The sequence below is a fragment of the Thalassophryne amazonica genome, chromosome 11, assembly GCF_902500255.1.
Source record: "Thalassophryne amazonica chromosome 11, fThaAma1.1, whole genome shotgun sequence".
Classification (NCBI taxonomy): Eukaryota; Metazoa; Chordata; class Actinopteri; order Batrachoidiformes; family Batrachoididae; genus Thalassophryne; species Thalassophryne amazonica.
In genome coordinates, this window is record NC_047113.1 from 1,523,622 (window position 1) to 1,538,654 (window position 15,033).

Here is a 15,033-nt window from a genome sequence, read left to right on the forward strand (position 1 = left end):
TACAGTGCAGTTTCTGGAGAGGTCAGACAATGATGAAAGAGAAATGATAGTGTGTAACAACATAATGGCTACCAGGTGCAAAGGCTGCCATTAGGCTTTTGAGAGTAGCCGAGCTGAATCTGTCATGTCAGACAACATATTATTAGATACTAAAATTGTTCAAAACAGATCATCTGGCAAAACTGGTAAATTCGACTTTGACCAAATATGCTTTGACCTTTCCTCCTTCTGGACATAGTGGCTTAATGGAAAGTCAGAGATGGGGCAAACAATGCATTTTTGGATTCTGTATGACAAAATCAGTAATTCTGTATGCTTTTCAACAGGATTAGAGCACTCAATTTTGACCCAGTTCAGAAAAGCATATAATTCAGATACTAGTGGTAAAACATTTTATACATGTATGAAGCAATAATGAATCTTAGAAGACACACAACCTCATGCAGTTGTACTCATGAATTTACATACCCTGGCAGAATTTTTGACGTTTTGGCCATTTTTCAGAGAATATGAATAACCTAAAAAAATTTTTTATTCATAGATAGCGGTTGGGTGAAACCATTTATTGTCAAAAAATTGTGTTTACTTGTTTTAAATCATAATGACAACAGAAACTACCCAAAGGACACTGATCAAAGGTCTACACGCCCTGGTGATTTGGCCTGATAACATGCACACAAGTTGACACAAATGGGTTTGAATGACTACTAAAGGTATCCATCATCACCTGCGATCTGTTTGCTTGTAATCAGTGTGTGTGTGTGTGTCTGTGTGTAAAAGTTCAGTGAGTTTCTGGGCTCCTGACAGACCCTTGCATCTTTCATCCAGTGCTGCACTGATATTTCCGGTTTCTGAGTCGTAAGGAAAGCATTAGGTAACAACAAATTGGTACAAGAATTGCCAAATGATCTGCAGGAAAAGGTAACTTAACTGTACAAAACAAGAAAGGGATATGCAATAATATGTCCACAAATCATGTGCAATATTAATCTGTCTACAAACCATGTGCAATAACAACTTGCTTACAAATTCCAGCACTAGTGTCACCTTATTTATTTATTTATTAGTTTATTTGACAGGGACAATACAGTCAGACATAGCTACAAGTCAAAGCTTGCAGCTGATGTGATGCATACAGAGTATAGCAACAAGTGCTAATTTACAACTCCCGTCCCTGGTTAGGCTTTTCTACTCTAACACGACCTAAAAAACATCTTAATTTACATTTGAACATCTATAATAAATACAACAGTGCAATTCAAACTCTCATCTCATCTCATTCATTCACTCTCATATGTTTACTGGTGGGTACAGTTTTGGTTTGATTTAAGCCAAGATTTAAGTTTAAAGGTGAACATTTTCAACTCGCTGACAGCCTTAATATCTGTGAGCAGTGAGTTCCAGAGTTTACAGCTTTTGTAAGAAAAGGCTGACTGTCCAAACGAGGTTCTGCACTTGGGGATAGTACAGTTATGATTTAAGCTACCTCTTGTTGTCCTGCTGCTGTTTGGTCTCCCTATAAATTCCCTAAGTGGTTCTGGAGCCAAATTGTGATAGCATTTAAAAAATAATTTGAACCAATGCGCTTTGTGGCTGAGGGAGGTGCCTGGGCCCATGCTGTCATCACATCTAAACTCCACTTCACATATTGTAAATAAGATGCTACTCCTTTTTTTTTTTTAAATTCCAACCATGTTTATATATGCATACTGTATATACTTATATATATATATATATATATATATATATATATAAATATATATATATATATATATATATATATATATATATACATATATATATATATATATAAATATATATATATATATACAAGGTCTATTAGACAATAAACCAACCCTTTTATTTATTTTTTAACTATATGGATTTGGATGACGTGCGATTCCACCAATCATGCTTGAACCCTCGTGCGCATGCGTGAGTTTTTTCACGCGTCGGTGACGTCATTTCCCTGTGGGCAGGCCTTGAGTGAGATGTGGTCCCGCCCTCTCGGCTGAATTCCTTTGTTTCACACGCTGCTCGAGACGGCGCGCGTTGCTTTATCAAAATTTTTTCTGGACCTGTGAGGAATATCCGAGTGGACACTATTCAAGAAATTAAGCTGGTTTTCGGTGAAAAGTTTAACGGCTGATGAGAGATTATGGGGTGTTTCTGTCGGTGTAAGGACTTCCCACAGAGCGGGACATCCTGCAGCGCTTCCAGGCTGTGTGGGTTGTGTTTTTTCTTTTCTCCTCTTCCCGGGGTTTGATGGGACGGTCCTCTGGGGAGGGGGGGGTGGGGGGGGTTGGTATGGTTGTTTGTGTTTGTCTTTTTTTTTGTTTTATGACTAAGCAGACTTTAACACACAGTTGGAAGAAGGCTGAGTGCACAGGTTCAAGAACTCCTGGCCAAAATTATGCAAAGTGAACAACTAAAGCAAGAGTCGACAGGAATGAACGCAAAGGTGGAGACTCTAACAGGTTTGCTAAATGAAACAGAGGGCAAGACCATTAAAGTCAACAAAGGATGTCTCTGCACTGGAGTGTCAGCTGCGGAGCAGTCTGCTGCAGACAGGCTCAGGGTGGGAAAGGATGAGCTCCAGGATGAGAGTAATGGTCTCGGCACGGAGTTCCCTGTTAACAGAGAAGAGGTGGCTGGAAGCGTGCATTATCCAGCTGAGGGAAGAGCTGGAGAGGCTCAACATTGAGATGATCAATGACTGCATGAAGAAATTAACATTGCAGGTGGAGCAGCTGATGATGGAGCTGTCGTCAGAGCACAGTAACGCACAGCTCCTGGAGACGGGCCTTTCCCAGCTGGATCGTCAGCACAAGGAGCCGAAACTGAAGCTGCAGGAGGTGTTTTTTGTTCCCAGCCAACATTCCAGCCATGGTCCCTGGAGGCGGGCTTTGTTTTTTCTGGCCCAGGTCCGTGTGGTCGCCAGGAGGCTTCCCGTGAGGGTGGGGTACTGTTGTGGGCTGGGGTGTTTGGCTGGCTTGGGTTTTGTTTTCTGTTTCTCCCACCAGGTGGTATGCATTCAGGACTGAGTGGCTGAGCATTAGGACCTCACCCTGAACACCTGAGGCTTGTTTTCACATGCAGGTCATCAGGACTCACAGCTGTGGTGTATTTTGTCTTAATCAGAGATTGCTGCATTTAAACCTTGAATGCACAGTGTGTGATTGCCAGAGACTCGACCTTGTGAGCAGACATGTGAGATCGACGTCAGGAGAACAATCTCACCATCACGGACGCAGAGACCGCTCCAGGTTTGACGCCACAGTCTGTGAAGGAGGATTGGGTGAGGTCTCACGCTCTTCAGCACACTTCCTGAGGTAATTTTGTTTTGGTGACTTTTATGAAGTAATGACAGTAGATTTGGTGTCCCTCACACCTTGTGTTATTGAGCTGTCACGTTATGCTAATTGTCTAATCAGCTTCTGCTGCAGTGGAGATTTGAACTGAGTTGATCCGTGCCTGCAGGGTGAGAAGCTGATGTATAGATTTAAGCCAGGAAGTGTTTGCTGATTGCGTGCACCTTTGAGTTGTGTCTCTCTGTGTGGAGTTGGACTCACCTCATGTTTTCTTTCTTCACAGACTCGGTTTGTCGCGGCCACCTGGGGGGTGTCGGCGGGGTCCCTGGGTCCGAACTGCTGTGGCTCCGGACCATTTGCGCTGTTAAGAGCGCGCCGTGTTTCCACCTCACCAGACCGCGGACTTTTTTAGTTGTTTAGCACTGCATCTCACTGTTATGTTTATTAAATTCTGTTATCCTTTGAACCGTGCTCTGCTTATTTTATGCTGGGTCCTTTCAAACGCTGGGTCGGTGCTCCGACCGCGTCCGAAACATAACACATTTTCCTCTACTCGCACTCACCTTGTGTGTTTCTTAAGAGCTGACGTAACATGTGACTTTCTCCTCTGTGAGATCAATAAAGTCTTATCTTATATAAAAGATATCCAAGGAACTGAGAATGCCAGTCAGCAGTGTTCAAACTCTAATTAAGAAGTGCAAAATAAGGGATGCTGTTGAAACCAAACCACAGTCAGATAGACCAACAAACATTTCAGCAACAACTGCCAGGAATATTGTTAGGGATGAAAAGAAAAACCCAGGACTCTCTGAAAAAAAGCAGTGTGGCTGTTTCAAGATGCACAATAAGAACAAAAATGGAGAAATGAAGAAATGGAGAAATTGAAGAAAAATGGACTGCACGGTCAAATCACCAGAAGAAGGCCATTACTACTTAAATGCCACAAAGTATCCCGCTTACAATATGCCACACAGCACTCCACAGTTTGGAGTGATGAAACCAAAATTTAACTTTTTGGCCACAACCACAAACATTACACTTTGAGAGGAGTCAACAAGGCCTATGATGAAAGGTACACCATACCTACTGTGAAACATAATGGTTGATCGCTCATATTTTTGGGATGTGTGAGCTACAAAGGCACAAGAAACTTGGTCAAAATTGTTGGCATGATGAATGCAGCATGTTAAAAGAAAATACTGGAGGAAAATTTGCACTCATCAGATCAGATGCTGTGCATGGGACATACTTGGACATTCCAACATGGCAATGATCCAAAACACAAGGCCAAGTTGACCTGTCATTGGCTACAGCTGAATCAAGTGAAGGTTCTGGAGTGGCCATCTCAGTTCTCGACCTCAGTATCATTGAGCCACTCTGGGAAGATCTCAAATGTGCAGTTCATGCAAGACAGCCCAAGAATTTACAGGAACTGGAGGCTTTTTGCAAAGAAGAACGGGCAGCTTTACCATCAGAGAAAATAAAGAGCCTCATCCACAACTACCACAAAAGACTCCAAGCTGTCATTGATATTAAAGGGGTCAATTAAGAACTGGGGTATTTAGAACTGGGGTATGTAAACTTTTGATCTGTGTCATTTGGGTCGTTTGTGTTGTCATTATGATTTAAAAAGAGTAAACACTTGTTTGACAATAAATGGCTTCACCCAAACACTAACCATGAGTGAAACAAAGTTTTGTGTTATCATTCATATTCTCTAAAAAATGGCCAAAAAGTCAAAAATTCTTCTAGGGTATGTAAACGTATGAGCACAAATGTATATTAAAATAAAATGGGAGAAAGAAGCAGGGCTAATCATATCTGAGGAGGAATGGACTGGAATTTGGAGACACCAATAGAAGTGCACCAGCTCCCATAACTGGAGGGAGTTTAATTGGAAAAGCTTGATAAGGTATCTGTAGCGTAAAGTTGTACCAACATTCAGCGTCCTAAGTTTGCATCAAGCAGAGGTCATGAAATTTCTTCAAAAGAAGAAATTCAACACAGCAAGGCCTGGTATATCTCCAGGTGTCAAAGAGAGACCCTCGGCTCGGTGTCATAAACCCCCGCCCTTTCCAGGATTTAAGATTCTCTAAAGTGCATTCCTCACAAGAGTGTGAATCCCTTATCAAGATCCCAAGCCAGATGTGCCAGCTCCTCTCTCATAAAAAAACAGGCCACAGAAAGACATATCTGTGATTGAAGATTCCAGTAAGTATATCTAACTGAAGAATTGATCACAGTCCAGTTTTTCTTTTCAAATCGACCCCAAATTGACAGAGTTCACATTTTGTGATGAAATCCAAAACCCAGTCCTTTCCAGTCCATGGAACAAGAGTGACCCCTGTTGGAAGAATTGGGGAAGGGCATGTAACAATTATGTACAGTGTTATAAAGTTGTAACCACATTTAAAAAGTGCATTTTATTATTGTAACAGAAAAAAGAAAAGAAAAAACAAACAACATGTGACCATTTAACCTTACACGTGAGATTTATATATATTGTATCTTGTGTTCTGATTATAAATTGTGTTGTGTGGTATCTCCATGGAAAACTCCACAGAAAACCTTGTTTACTAGAGTTTTGCAATACAGGACTTGCTTGGTTTGTAAGCGGGAATTTAAGAATAACAGATCCTGATTTATTAGAAAAGTAGACAAAGGAATGAAGAAGAAATCTACAGTACCCAAAATTCTTGGGGGTGGAGCTTTTAACCCTTTTAAAGCAGGCACCCCCGGGGAATCGGGCTCTTGCTCTTCCACTCTTCCTCTTCGCTCTTCCATTACGCTCTCTTTTCTTGGGTCTCGAGATGCGGCCTAGCTGTCCAAAAATTTTACGACCCCTTTGTCTGCAACCACGTGTTGTGTTAAACTTATTTCTTGTTTGTGCGCGCCAACAAAAAAATCACTTTTTCTTTTTTTCTACAAATAACTTTTCAGCTTTTGTAAAATTAACGGCACAGGCGCATTTAACCCTATAACGCCAAGTGTATCATATATGATACAGGATTTTTTGAGATGTCTGCTTCATCAGTGTGCTATTTTCTCCCCAAAAAAACCCATCGTATACAATGAGATACTTGTAGTGCACAGACAAACCACCAGATCTGTATCAGTATCTTATGCATCAGAGGGCCTTCAGATGAGACATTCATAATGGCTGCCTGAAACATGTGATCCACAGTAATTTCCCTAAGAAAATGCAGCATTTTATAGGTTTGAAATGTTATGTTTGCTCTGGATTTAAAATGGATGTTTTTATGCTAGAACGCCCAATGTAGCAAATATGATACAAATAAAAACTCATATATGCAAAAAGGTTTTTGTTTTTTGTTATTTTTTTTGTTTTTTCTTTGGTGGGTTTGTTAAAAGGTCCAATAAAGACTCTTGTTTCAAAAAAAAAATAAAAAAAAAAAATAGAATTTTCTGACAATTATTTCACAGGGTGGGCTTTATAGGGTTAACTTCCTTTGACAATTTTTCACATTAAAACCTTTTTCTTCTTAAACTCCAAATTCCTCTTGTAAACATTTTTCTCACAAAGTCAACTATTTTTGTATTGAGTTTTTGATTTGACCCGGCTTTCAAAGGCGACGACAAAAGACAAATTTTTTTTTTTTTTTTTGGATAGAGAATAAACACTCAAACCTTTATTCTGATGATCCCAGACTACAAGCGCTGCAGAGATGAAAACATCCAGATCAGCTGAGACGTCAACAGCGATTTGAACCGCCGCCGCAAGTCACAGCATAACAACGGAAAGCGTCCCCGGTAACCAACAAAACCAGGCGGGTTGACCGGTAGAGTCTCTTTGTCAAGGTCCCTGAAGCAGCTGTGTGACGGACGGATCATCGACTGAAAACGAGACGATTCCAGCACCTGACCTACGGAGACCGACCGCACAGTGCCTCCAAAATAAGACTGGGCTACGTTGTCAGATAAAAACAGTGGCTTTAATGAACTCTATCCACCAGTACTAACCATCTCTCACGTTAATAAATACCAAAGTAAATTCCCTGCTGATTAGGACGAAATTCATTCTTAAATTCCTGCAACTATACCAAACTACACAAATGTCATATAATCATTGCTCATTGAACTTCGTCATCATCAAATTGCTTACTGTGATATGTCCTGTTATTTAACTCCTGCCTGAGTTAAATAAATGTTTAAATGTGTGAAGTTGTCTGTGATTTTGTATGGTTTTACAGAGGGTGTCGGATCCGACCTGCAGAACGTACGACTGAAAGATTGAGACTAATTAAATTGAGACTGATTAATTAATGAATGTTTAAATTAAAGTACCTATGCTTCAAATAGGTGGTTCCCTTCTTTGAGGTAAAATTATCCACAAGTAATCATTTTAAATGTTCTAAAACACATATTATATTCTTCTGGATCCTGCTACATATCTTATTACACCTTATAAAAAATCTCACTATCACGGAAGTTCAGTTTGTTGGATAAACTGTGGAACTCTGATTTCAAAGCATTTTCACATTTTGTGGGACTATCCAGTCATTGCAGACGTTTAGAAAGAAATACATGGCACACTGAAAGATATTTTCAAGAGTCATGGCCTTTTTAGCAGTGACCAGCAAAAAGTTCAATAAATAAATAAATAAATATACACTCAACAAAAATATAAACGCAACACTTTTGCTTTTGCTCCCATTTTCTTTGAGATGAACTCAAAGATCTAAAACTTTTTCCACATACACAATATCACCATTTCTCTCAAATATTGTTCACAAACCAGTCTAAATCTGTGATAATGAGCACTTCTCCTTTGCTGAGATAATCCATCCCACCTCACAGGTGTGCCATATCAAGATGCTGATTAGACACCATGATTAGTGCACAGGTGTGCCTTAGACTGCCCACAATAAAAGGCCACTCTGAAAGGTGCAGTTTTATCACACAGCACAATGCCACAGATGTCGCAAGATTTGAGGGAGCGTGCAATTGGCATGCTGACAGCAGGAATGTCAACCAGAGCTGTTGCTCGTGTATTGAATGTTCATTTCTCTACCATAATCCGTCTCCAAAGGCGTTTCAGCGAATTTGGCAGTACATCCAACCAGCCTCACAACCGCAGACCACGTGTAACCACACCAGCCCAGGACCTCCACATCCAGCATGTTCACCTCCAAGATCGTCTGAGACCAGCCACTCGGACAGCTGCTGAAACAATCGGTTTGCATAACCAAAGAATTTCTGAACAAACTGTCAGAAACCGTCTCAGGGAAGCTCATCTGCATGCTCTTCGTCCTCATCGGGGTCTCGACCTGACTCCAGTTCGTCGTCGTAACCGACTTGAGTGGGCAAATGCTCACATTCGCTGGCATTTGGCACGTTGGAGAGGTGTTCTCTTCACGGATGATGCGAAGGAGATGTGTTGCACTGCATGAGGCAAATGGTGGTCACACCAGATACTGACTGGTATCCCCCCCAATAAAACAAGACTGCACCTTTCAGAGTGGCCTTTTATTGTGGGCAGTCTAAGGCACACCTGTGCACTAATCATGGTGTCTAATCAGCATCTTGATATGGCACACCTGTGAGGTGGGATGGATTATCTCAGCAAAGGAGAAGTGCTCACTATCACAGATTTCGGCTGGTTTGTGAACAATATTTGAGGGAAATGGTGATATTGTGTATGTGGAAAAAGTTTGAGATCTTTGAGTTCATCTCATACAAAATGGGAGCAAAAGCAAAAGTGTTGCGTTTACATTTTTGTTGAGTGTATATATATATATATATATATATATATATATATATATATATATATATATATATATATATATATATACGAGGTCTATTAGAAAAGTATCCGACCTTATTATTTTTTTCAAAAACCATATGGATTTGAATCACGTGTGATTACATCAGACATGCTTGAACCCTCGTGGGCATGCGAGAGTTTTTTCACGCCTGTCGGTTACGTCATTCGCCTGTGGGCAGTCTTTCAGTGAGGAGTCGTCCACCCGCTCGTTGATTTTTTTCATTGTTTAGGAATGGCTCAGAGACTGTTGCTTTGTTTGATAAAAAATTTTTCAAAACTGTAAGGCACAACTGAGTGGACACCATTCAATAAATTCAGCTGGTTTTCGGTAAAAATTTTAACGGCTGATGAGAGATTTTGGTCTGGTAGTGTCGCTTTAAGGATGGTCCACGGCGCCTGACGGCGATCTGCGCTTCGAGGCGGCAGCGTCTCGCCGTTTCAAGTTGAAAACTTCCACATTTCAGGCTCTGTTGACGCAGTAAGTCGTCAGAGAACAGAGAACTTTCAGAAGAAGTCGGCATGAGGAGTTTATTCGGACATTCCATTGTTAACGGTCATTTTGTAATGAAAGAACGTGCGGGCAGAGTCGCATGTCGGGCCGGACCCGACCGCGGGGGGTCGCGGCAGGAAAAACACCTCCGTTGGAAATCTTAACGGGCAAGTTGGAACATGCCCAAACTGTTAAGCAATTTCTCAGTTACTCACTTGTTGAAAGCCATTAAAAGCCGCCTGAATTCTACAAATGGTTTTCAACACGGAGGTGTTTTTCCTGTCGCGGCGCACACAGATTTGCCGAGTCGTCACGGAAACGACTCTGCGAATTTGCGCGCACGTCTTTCATTAAAAAAATGTCCTTAAACAGTGGAATGTCCACATAAATTCCTCATGCCGGCCTCTTCTGAATCTTCTCTGTTCTCTCATGACGTCCTGGGTGAATTAAGCCTTAAATTAGGATGTTTTCAGCTCGAAACAGGCCGACGACAGCGCCTGGAAGCGCTGCAGGACGTCCCGCTCCGTGGGAAGTCCTTACACCGACAGAAACACCCCATAATCTCTCATCAGCCGTTAAACTTTTCACAGAAAACCAGCTTAATTTCTCGAATAGTGTCCACTCGGATATTCCTCACAGGTCCAGAAAAAATTTTGATAAAGCAACGCGCGCCGTCTCGAGCAGCGTGTGAAACAAAGGAATTCAGCCGAGAGGGCGGGACCACATCTCACTCAAGGCCTGCCCACAGGGAAATGACGTCACCGACACGCGTGAAAAAACTCACGCATGCGCACGAGGGTTCAAGCATGATTGGTGTAATCGCATGTCAATCAAATCCATATAGTTAAAAAAAAAATAAAAGGGTCGGTTTATTATCTAAGAGACCTCGTATATATATATATATATATATAAATATATATATATATATATATATATATATATATATATATATATATATATATTTTTTTTTTTTTCAGCCTTTCTTCGGGTATGAGTCAAAAAAAAACATGGCCTTGCTTTCCCAGGTCATATAACACTGAAATGGCTATCACAAGACAGCTGGATGGACATCACACTGGACATTTATAAAATGGAAAAGCTGACAGCATCTGTCATACATAAATTTGACTTATTTGTGTCACACTGGAAGAAATGGAAGAAACTGTAGGCCAGATTTTATTTTCACAAATCTTTTACATGAACAAAAGACTCATTCCCTTTTTGATGATTTTGTTGTTTTTGTTTTTGATTTCTTCTGTTTTTAACTTTTTTGTTTTATTTTGTATTTACTTTGTATAAACCTAAAAAGAAGCATTTCAGACAAACAAATGGAGGATATGTACGTGTCACTTAAAAATGTTGTGTGTGTGTTTGTGAGAGAGAGAGAGAGAGAGAAAGTGACTACTGAATGGCAATATAATAGAATTTTGACCCAACTGACCCCTGTCTAAAATCTTCAGTATTCTTCAGGCAACCACTTTGAACTCTTACTGCCTGTGGAAGTGTCACAGAATATTAAGATTGTTCCTCTGCTGTTAATGGGGTAAAATGACATAAAAAAGACAAAACAAACAAACAAAAAATCCCAGTTTTAACAACACTGGGGAGGATGCAGTTTTCACAGGAGACTCTGGATGTCAAACACTGAAACAAATAGGTATCTCCTGACAATATGTCAAGATGTGCAATTACACACTCCAACCTTACAACAGACAAAGAATTATCATTCTAACTTTGTCACAGTGCACAGTCAAAGGCAGACCTTGAAGACAGTGCATAGTGCATCCCTGTGTGTAAAAAGTCCGGGGTTTACAGTGTTCAGTGTTGTATGCATGTGCTGAAGTGCGCTGGGACACAGGGCTGTTATATTAAAGAAGCAGCTACAAGTTAAAGGTACAATAATGGATTAGCACCAATCTGTCAGAGTGGACAGCATCCACCAAAGCTCCCTGAAGTGAAGAAATTCAGCAGTAAGATGATTTTTTTTTTTACATGAGTGTTTATGCTAATGAATTTTATTTATGAAATGTGTCCTGTACCTGGTGTGTGTGTGTGTGTGTGTGTGTGTGGGGGGGGGGGGGGGGGGGGGGGGGGGGTCTTTTGTAAAATATGACTTTTTTCTTCCTGTTCTCGTAATTTTTTTAAATTTATATTTTCCTCTTTTTCTGCAGCGGTCACAGTAAGGCATTGTATCAATATTCCTAAGGGTCCTGTTGTGTGGGCCGCTGAAGAGGAGGTACTGCTGGCCCACAACCACCAGAGGGCACCCTGCCTGGAGTGCGGGCTCCAGGCACCAGAGGGCGCTGCCATCTCACAGGAGAAGCCGGGGTGACAGCTGTCACCTACGACAGCTGTTACCAATCATCTGATCCGCAGCGGTATATCTGCAAGACGTCATCTCCACTTCTTTGCCGAGATATCGCTCTACCAGGGAGGTAACGATCTCAGCTGACTGTGTTCTGACAGGAATATCTATTGCTTGTGTGTGTTGGACAGCAGATATTCTGTTTCTTTTTTCAATGAGAGGTGGAGGTGGTTTTCCCACCATACGTGTTGCTGGGTGCACACGCACCCACATCTAACTGTTTTTGTTCCTCGCCAGCAGTACCAGATCCGACAAGCGGAGGCAGTGGCCACCTGGGTGTTCGGGACTTGGCGGCTCCAGTATTCCCGGGGTTCAGTGGCAGAGGAAATCGTGTGGTTCCGGTTCTGCTTTGGACGGACGTCTCTTATCTTCGAGCCTGCCCACGTGACACATTTTTTGTGAATTGACTACTTGCCTACAACTGTTATTCGCCGTGTTTGTTGTGCTTCTTCACAACAGTAAAGTGTTGTTATTTGACTTCCTCCATTGTCCGTTCATTTGCGCCCCCTGTTGTGGGTCCGTGTTCCTACACTTTCACAACAGGTCAACCAGTTATCACCCTGAACACCCTGCGATTCTGCAAGTTCTCCCACTTAGGTGTGTGACATTTTCATCTTAGGTGCATGTCCACTGTGAGAGACATAATATAAAAGAAAAAATCTGGAAATCACAAGGTATGATTTTTTAATAATTTATTTGTATGTTACTGCTGCAAATAAGTATTTGAACACCTACCAAGCAGCAAGAATTCTGTCTCACACAGACTTGTTAATTTTTCTTTAAGAAGCCCTCTTATTCTGCACTCTTTACCTGTATTAACTGCACCTGTTTGAACTTGTTACCTGTATAAAAGACACCTGTTCACACACTCAATCAATCACACTCCAACCTGTCCACCATAGCCAAGACCAAAGAGCTGAGGACACCAAGGACAAAACTGTAGACCTGCACAAGGCTGGGATGGACTACAGGACAACAGGCAAGCAGCTTGGTAGAAGACAACAACTGTTATGATTATTTATTAGAAAGTGGAAGAAACACAAGATGACTGTCAATCTCCCTCGGTCTGGGATTCCATGCAAAGGATGATTCTTAGAAAGCTCAGAACTACACAGGAGGACCTGGTCAATGACCTGAAGAGAGCTGGGACCACAGTCACAAAGATTACATTAGTAACACATGATGCTGTCATGGTTTAAAATTCTGCAGGGCAGCAAGGTCCCCCTGCTCAAGCCAGCACATGTCCAGGCCCGTTTGAAGTTCACCAGTGACCATCTGGATGATCCAGAGGAGGCATGGGAGCAGGTCATGTGGTCAGATGAGACCAGAATAGAGCTTTTTGGAATCAACTCCACTTACCATGTTTAGAGGATGAGAACAACCCCAAGAAAACCATCCCAACCGTGAAGCATGGGGGTGGAAACATCATACTCTGGGGGTGCTCTTCTGCAAAGGGGACAGGACGACTGCACCGTACTGAAGGGAGGATGGATGGGGTCATGTATTGTGAGATTTTGGCAAACAACCTCCTTCCCTCAGTAAGAGCATTGAAGATGGGTCATGGCTGGGTCTTCCAGCATGACAATGACCCCAAACACACAGCCAGGGCAACTAAGGCTGGGCATACACTGTACGATATTTTCAATCATTGTACTCGGCTCCAGCTCAAACTGTGCGACAAAACCGCAGGGGTTAAAAGTTCAGAGCGCATGATTCATGGTCTCACACTGTACGGCCCGATGCTCTGATGCGATCTGACTGATCACATTGTACGTTCAAAAACCACACATCAGAAGCTTTTTTTCTTAAAAAAAATTTATTTCATGTCTATCGGCACGCACAGTGAGTGAAATCAGGTGGGGGAGACTGAACGTATATGTGCGTGTGCACACACACAGCAAACAGCAACATGATTCACGAGAGGACGGTAAAAAAAGAAAACAAATATTCATAACAGGTGTGTTGCTACTTACACTGTTGTATAAATAAACTATATTTCATACGGAGTCCTACAGCTGTGCTCATCTGTTGTAAATCCTGTTGTCTGCTGTGTGCGCGCGCATATATGTTCAGTGTCCTTCCACCTGATTCCACTCACTGTGCGCGCTGATAGGCATGAACTTTAATATGATATTAGGTTATTGTGAGGGAACACAATAAAAAAAACACAAGACTTTACATGAGATCACTGTTTGCTCTCTCCGGTGTTTGCTCATGGACAGTGCGCGAAGTAATCAGCACATAGACGCTTGTATCACTGCTTCAACATCGCGGAACCCTCACGAGTCATGACGGCCGACCAAAATATCAAACAGGTTAGATTTTTATCCGACCATATGATTCCCCATCGGGAGGTGGTCGTGAGATGTTAAACGCAGCTTGTTACTCCATGTAGACTGCACGATGCAGGACGCACGATTAAGATGAAACTCGGCGCGATCCAAAAAATACTCGCACAAGTGAAAAATCGGCTGAAAAAGGGCCAAAACTCGCAGTGTAAGCCCGCCTTAAGGAGGGGCTCTGTAAGAAGCATTTCAAGGTCCTGGAGTGGCCTGGCCAGTCTCCAGACCTGAACTCAATAGAAAATCTTTGGAGAGAGCTGAAGCTCCAAACCTGAAAGATCTAGAGAAGATCTGTATGGAGGAGTGGACCAAAATACCTGCTGCAGTGTGTGAAAACCTGGTGAAAAACTACAGGAAACGTTTGACCTCTGTAATTGCAAACAAAGGCTACTGTACCAAATATTAACATTGATTTTCACAGGTGTTCAACTACTTATTTGCAGCAGTAACATACAAATAAATTATTAAAAAATCATACATTGTGATTTCTGGATTTTTTTTTTTTAGCTTATGTCTCTCTCACTGGACATGAACCTAAGATGGAAATTTCAGACCCCTCCATGATTTCTAAGTGGGAGAACTTGCAAAATCACAGGGTGTTCAAATACTTATTTTACTCACTGTATTCAACATTTTTATGCTTCACAGATTATCATTTTTAACGCCCATTTGCTGATCAGATAATTTTATTTTAAACCACGCTAATTTGGCTCTGATACAGCTGCTGTCACTTGTAATTC

General features: G+C 41.7%; 1 protein-coding gene across 1 annotated transcript in view; it reads right to left on the reverse strand.

The window, feature by feature from the left end:
- The window catches only part of aff2 (AF4/FMR2 family, member 2), a 689,661-nt gene that overhangs the window by 29,581 nt on the left and 645,047 nt on the right, over window positions 1-15,033 (reverse strand). The gene's annotated exons all lie outside the window — the stretch shown is intronic.